The following is a 7,151-nucleotide window of genomic DNA, read 5'->3' on the forward strand; positions in this document are numbered from 1 at the left end:
GATGTGGGGATCAGTAACATGGATGTGGTAGTTGGAATCATGAGAAGGGATGCTATCCCCCAGAGAAAATATAGAGAAAAGAGAAGTGGGCTAAAGGCAGAATAGTGAGTCATTAGAGACAGAAGAAGAGAAGCCTGCTACAAAGGCTAAGAAAAATGGCCAAAGTCAGAGGAAAGAACTCTAACCCAGGGTTTCTCACACTTGACACTATTGATATTTGAGGACAGGTCGTTCTTGGGGAGGTGAGGAGAGGCTGTCCTGTGCATTGTAGGATGTTTAACAGTATCACAACCCAGGCCAGCAGCACCCCACTTGTCCCTTTCCTAGTGGTTTTTTTTTTTTAATCTCAGGAAATGTCATGCCTTTGACCCAGTAGAAGCCAAACTTTGAGTCTTTATTTTTTTTATGTTGAAGAATATTTTATTATTTCCCAAAGTAAGTGAAGTGACATTTTTACAATCTTTTTACATGGGTCTCCAAATCTTCGAGACTAGAGACTTTAAGAGTAAAAGTTGAAATGCAGTTGTTTTATAGCTGTAGTTTTAGTAAATGAAGAGAAATATGTGCCCATTTTAGTGAAATTACGGGAATTTACAATTATATCGAATCCAGCTGGCTTTGATTTATTATAAACATTTGACTTGAGGTGACAACAATCTCGATTTAGAGAGGCTGCCATCAACCTGCACTCTTGGGTTTATTTATTTTTATTTGTGGTAAAATACATATAACAAAACATACCTCCTTAACCGTTTTACGTATACAGATTAGTAGTGTTAAGTATATTCCCAATGTTGTACAAACAATCTCCAGAAACTTTTCAAACACATTAAACATAGCTTTCCATTTTTCCCTCTCCCCAGCACTTTGCAACTACCATTATACTCACAACTGGATTTTTGCTCATTTATTTTGTCATAGCAAGATGGAAAACTAAAGCCTTTTACTTTTAGGTTTCAAAATAATTTTCCCCATCATGTTTTCCATGTTAAGCTTCCCGCCCCCACCTCCCAACAGTGATGAATTAGCAGAATGTGAATCATGGAACCAGAAGGGGGCACTGTTAAATTGAAGAACCAGATTTAAAAGGGTCTGTAGATCTGAATTTCTTTCATAATTTCAAGTGCCCAAAGAGAGTACAAAGACAAAGAACAAAACTGAACTCACCTCTGGGTGACATTAATCGGTTTTCATATTTTTTTTTAAATTGAGAAGTTGGTTAATTCATTGTGATTTCTTTAGGAAATGAGCTTTCATCTCGAAGGTCAAGACTTTTTCTCTTCTATGTGGAAATATAAAGGACTTCTCTGTCAATTGAATCTCAAAGGGAAGAGGGGAGGCGGGGCGGGAAGAGATTAACCAAAGAATTTATATGCATATATGCATTACCTATGGACACAGACAATAGGGTGATGAAGGCCTGGGACAAAGCAGGAACCTGATAGAGGAGGGCAATGGGGGAACATCTGTAATACTCTTAACAATAAAAGTTTAAAAAACTTTTTTTTATGTTGACATTATTGCAGGAGTCTTCCTGCCCTCCCTCTCTTTGCCCACCTCCACTCTCCCTCACCTCCCCCTTCCTTGGCCTAAGTACATATCTAAGGACAAGAATCTTGGAGTTTCTGCAACATTCTCATAAAATGAAAAATAAGAATCATTTGGAAGGAGAATACACTATGATTTTTTGGTTTTATTTGAGGTTTTAATGTATTATTTAACTAGGAATTTTTAAGAACTCTATGAAATATTCAGTTTTTATACTTAGCTTTTTGTTTTGTTTTGTTTTGAACTTAATCATACAGCTTGGCAAGTTTTCCAGATAACACATTCTTTATTCTCATTTTTAAATCTTTTTAAAGGCTTCACAAAATCCCAATTTATGGATTTAACATAATTTTAAACTTTATTTTTATTATTGACACTATTACAGATGTCCCCATTCCCCCCCTTGCCCACCTCCACCAAGCCCCCGGCCCCCCTTCCCTCTGGCCATCAGCACACTCTTGTCTGAGTCTATGGGTTATGCATATATGTTCTTTGGCTAATCCCTTCACCTTCTTTCATCCAGTTCCCCCCAACACACACCCTCTGACAGCTGTCAGTCTGTTCCATGTATTCATGCCTCTGTTTCTATTTTGTTCGTCTATTTACTTTGTTCATTAGATTCCACATATAAGTGAGATCATATGGTGTTTGTCTTTCTCTGACTGCCTTATTTCACTTAGCATACTAATCTCCGGGTCCATCCATGCTGTCACAAAAAGTGAGATTTCCTTCTTTTTTATGGCCATTGTGTAAATGTACCACAGCTTTTTTTATCCACTTATCTACTGACTAGTGGCCTGGTGCATGAAATTATCTACTGACTAGTGGCCTGGTGCATGGACAGGTGTCCCTCAGCCTGGCCTGCACCCTGTCCAATCTGGGACCTTGTGGGATCAGGCCTAAACCAGGAGTAGGACATCCCTCTCACAATCTAGGACTGCTGGATCCTAACTGCTCACCTGCCTGCTTGCCTGATTGCCCCTAACCACTCTGCCTGCTTGCCTGCTCACCCCCAACTGCCCCCCACCAACCTTTTTGCCCCCAACTGCCCCCCCTTGATAGCCTGATCACCCCCAACTGCCCCCCGCCAACCTGCTCACCCCCAACTGACCCCCACTGCTGGCCTGCTTGCCCCCAACTGGCCCCCCGGCAGCCTGATCACCCCTAACTGCCTCTGCCTCGGCCCTGCCACCATGACTTTGTCTGGAAGGACCTCCGGAAGGTCTCCCGGTCTAATTAGCATATTACCCTTTTATTAGTATAGATGGGCACTTGAGCTGCTTCCAAACCTTGGCTATTGTAAAGAACTCTGCAATGAACATAGGGGTGCATATAAAATTCTTACAAGAAAACAGGGGCACAACTTTATGACTTGGATTTGGTAATGGATTCACAGATATGATGTAGAAAGCACAAACAACAAAAGAGAGATAAGTTGAACTTCATCTAAATTATAAACTTTTATGGATGAAAGGACATTATCATAGAAATGTTAAGAACCCACAGAATAGAAAATATTTGCAAATCACACAACTGATAAGCATCTGGTATTCAGAATATATGAAGAGCACTTAAAATTCAAAAAATTAAAAATTTTAAATGGACAAAGATTTGAAGAGACACATCTCCAAAGAAGATAGACCAATATCCAATAAGCACATGAAAACATCCCCAACATCACTAGTCATTAGGAAAATGCAAATCCAAACCATAATAAGATACCATCTCACACATAATAAGATGGCTATTATCACATAGCAAAGAAAACCATCAACAAAATAAAAAGATAACACACTGAATGAGAGAACATGTTCACCAATTATACATCTCCAAAATATATAAGGAACTCACAAGTTAACAAAGGAAGACAAACAATCCAATTTAAAAAATGGGCAAAGTTCCTAAATAGACACTTCTCCAAAGAAGACATACAGAAGGCCAAAAAAAATGTAAAAAAATGCTCAACATCATTAATCATCAAGGAAATGCAAATGAAACCGCCCTGAGATATCCCCTCACACCTATTAGAATGGCTATAATCAACACTTGTTATCTATCTTTTTTATAATAGCCATTCTAACAGGTAACACATGATATCTCATTTTGATTTTGAGGTGCATTTTGCTAATAATTAGTGAAATTGAGCATTTTTTTCATATGCCTGTATATTCTCTTTGGAAAAATATTTATTCAGTTCCTCAGCCCATTTTTAATACGGTTGCTTTTTTATTATATGTTTGCTATTGTGTTGTATGCATTCTTTATATATTTTGGATATTAACCCCTTAGCAGAAATATAATTTGTACTTTTTTAAAAAATATATATATTTTATTGATTTTTTACAGGGAGAAAGAGAGAGGGATAGAGAGTTAGAAACATCGATGAGAGAGAAACATCGATCAGCTGCCTCTTGCACACCCCCTACTGGGGATGTGCCCGCAACCAAGGTACATGCCCTTGACCGGAATCGAACCTGGGACCCTTGAGTCCGCAGGCCGACGCTCTATCCACTGAGCCAAACCGGTTTCGGCCAGAAATATAATTTGTAAATGTCATATCCCATCAGGTTGAATATTAACACCTTATTGGAGGTGCCATTGACCAATATCTTCTGCCATTGAGTAGGTTGGCTTCATTTGGTTGATTGTTTCCTTCACTGTGCAAAACATTTTTTAGTTTGCTGTACATTTTCCATTTCCTTATTTTTTATTTTCTTTCCATTACCTGAGGAGACATACAAAAATATTTCTAAAAGTGATTTTAAAGAATTTACTGCCTATGTTTTCTCCTAAAAGTTTTATGTTTTCAGGTTTTATATTTAAGTCTTCAGTCTATTTGAGTTTATTCTTATACACAGTGTAAGCAAGTGGTCTAGTTTTACTTTTTGCGTGCATCTGTCCAGTATTCCCAACACCATTTATTGAAGAGACTGTCTTTACTCAATTTTATAGTCTTGTCTCATTTTCATAGATTAATTGGCCTTATATGTGAGGGTTTATTTCAGAGCTCTCTATTCTGTTCCATTGATTTATGAGGCAGCTGATCAATTATTCTCTCTCATCATTGATGTTCCTCTTTCTCTCCCTCTCCCTTCCTCTCTGAAATCAATAAAAATAAATAAAGAAAAATATTAATCCTCTCTTTTTTCCATCTGAATAATTTCTATATTTCTGTTTTTATGCCAGTACCCTGCAGCTTTGAGTACTATAGCCTTGTAGCATAGTTTGATATCAGGTAGTGTTATATCTCCAACTTTGCTTTTTTTTAAAAGATGGTTTTGGCTATTTGCAGTCTTTTGTGGGTCCACAAAATTTTTAGAATTATTTGTGCCAGCTCTGGGCCTCCCAGGAAGTGCAGACCAAAGTCAGCCATTGCCTTTGCCTTGCTCATGGCCACCTGGAATGAGCTGAAAAGTTATGTTCAGATGGTGGCCACTTGTGCTGGGATTGGAGGTGTTGGGAGAGGCTAAGCTGTGAACCAAGGCTGGCTGCTTCTAATGCCGGATGTGGGGCTACTTAATAAGAGGTGAAAGCATGCCCAGGCCAGAGGCTGCTTGTTTGGGGTTTGTGAGCCTTTGAGAGATTTGAGGAAAGTCCAATACATGAGCCAAGACAGGCAATTTCTATGGAAAACATACTGGAAGTGGTTTGGGTGGGCCTGCAAATTGGGTGGGGTGAAGTGTCAGGGAATTGCCAGGGCAGGTTGAACAGTGTTAGGCAGGTTGATGGAGACTCAGATATGGCACCTGCCTGCAACTGCAAGGGGAGGGCTCAGCAAAGGAACAATGGCTTCTTTAATTTAAACATATTAGTCCTCTAGCCTATGAACCAGGAGGTCAAGGTTCAATTTCTGGTCAAGGTACATGCCTGGGTTTCGGGCTTGATCCCCAGTGTGAGGCATGCAGGAGGCAACCGATCAATGATTCTCTCTCATCATTGATGTTTCCATCTCTCTCCAAAATCAATAAAAATAAATAAATAAAAATCTCAGTCCTCTCTTTTTTCCACCTGAATCATTTCTAGATTTCTGTCTTTGAGCTTGCTAATTTTCTGCTTCATGTGATATTCTATATTTCCAGTGCTTTTCAATGCATTCTTCATTTTATTTGAGTTCTTTCAGCTCCAGAAGTTCTGCTTAGATTTTTTTAGAGTTTTGATCTTCTTGGTAAAATATTTCTGTCCATTAATTTTATTTCTGTGTTTATTGAGGTGCCTTTATGAGTTTTATTGTATCTTGCTTAGTTTGCTCATGACTGCTATTTTGAATTCTCTATCATTTCGATTATAATCTTCCATGACTTTGAGTTTAATTCTGGAAAACTGTCATTTTCCTTTTGATACTGTGTTACCATGGTTATTCATGGTACTTGATAGGTTGGTCTCTGCTGGTGCATTTGAAGTAGTGAACATCTTTCCTATTTAGGTACCATTTTTGATTTGAACAAATTCAGCAGCTTGATAAGTAGAGGTATTTCTTTTGTTTTCCAGTAAGTGGTGCTATAGCTCAAGTTTTTGTTCTTTCCTGACCAATGCAATTGGTGGAAGAAGCTCAACTTTTGACACCTAAGATGCTGTTTACCTATGTCAGCCTAATAAATTTTTAAAAAATTAAGATTGATTTAAGCCTATGATTGTTATCTAAATCCCCTTACCAGCGATCGGTTCATGGGTGGGCATATGACCCAATCAGGGCCAATAGCATCAGTGGGAATATCTACTGGGGGAACAGGTAGTGCTCCTGGGAATGATTGTTTTACCTTAACAATAAATATTGGAAGGGCTATAGATAATGAGATCTTGTAATTATAGAGTCCAAATACATTAGCTTCTAAATAATTTGATAATACTGCATACATTCTTCTTTGTTTTGTCATTATTTAAATACTCCTAAAATAGGAGAATAGGAGAGAGAGAGAGAGAGAGAGAGAGAGAGAGAGAGAGAGAGAGAGATTGGAAGGAATATACCTTTTCTTCACTTGCAGGTTTTTAGAGCCTTTTGTGAAACTTTACAATATTTGAAGCTGCTAAAGCCATTTGGTGACTGAGAAGGGTGTTACATGTCAAAGACAGTTGAACATAATAATGGAAAGTGTCCTTAATGAAGTCATTTATTTACTGAAATAACCAATAGTATAACTGGCCTACCTAAAGATTTGTTATGTGAAAAACACATATCCCCTTATTGTTGAGTCTGGCTTTCTGTTCCTTATAAACAAAGGTAACCTCACCCCAAATCGCACCATTTCTAACATTATTTCTCAGGAATCTGTTTGGCCGTTTAACTGATGGAGAAGAGGTACAAGGTTCAGAGAGACCTGGCCATGGCAAAATTCATAATTCCTTTTTGAAAAAAATCCACATTTGAATTCAGTGATTCAACTTGAGGTAAAAAAGAGAAATTGCATGTGAAATGCAATCATTAAGTTAGAGCTACCCATATTAGATCATTTGTTCATTCTCTACTTGGATTACAGAGATAATCTAAAGAAATTTAGAGTTTAGGATTATAAAATCCTGCCTCTCCTTATTCTAACCTTAAAAATAAATTGGTTCCTAATACATGACATACTCTTTCAACCTGTTCCACTTTGCTAACACTGTTC

Source organism: Cnephaeus nilssonii, assembly GCF_951640355.1.
Source record: "Cnephaeus nilssonii genome assembly, chromosome: X".
In the NCBI taxonomy this organism is placed as follows: Eukaryota; Metazoa; Chordata; class Mammalia; order Chiroptera; family Vespertilionidae; genus Cnephaeus; species Cnephaeus nilssonii.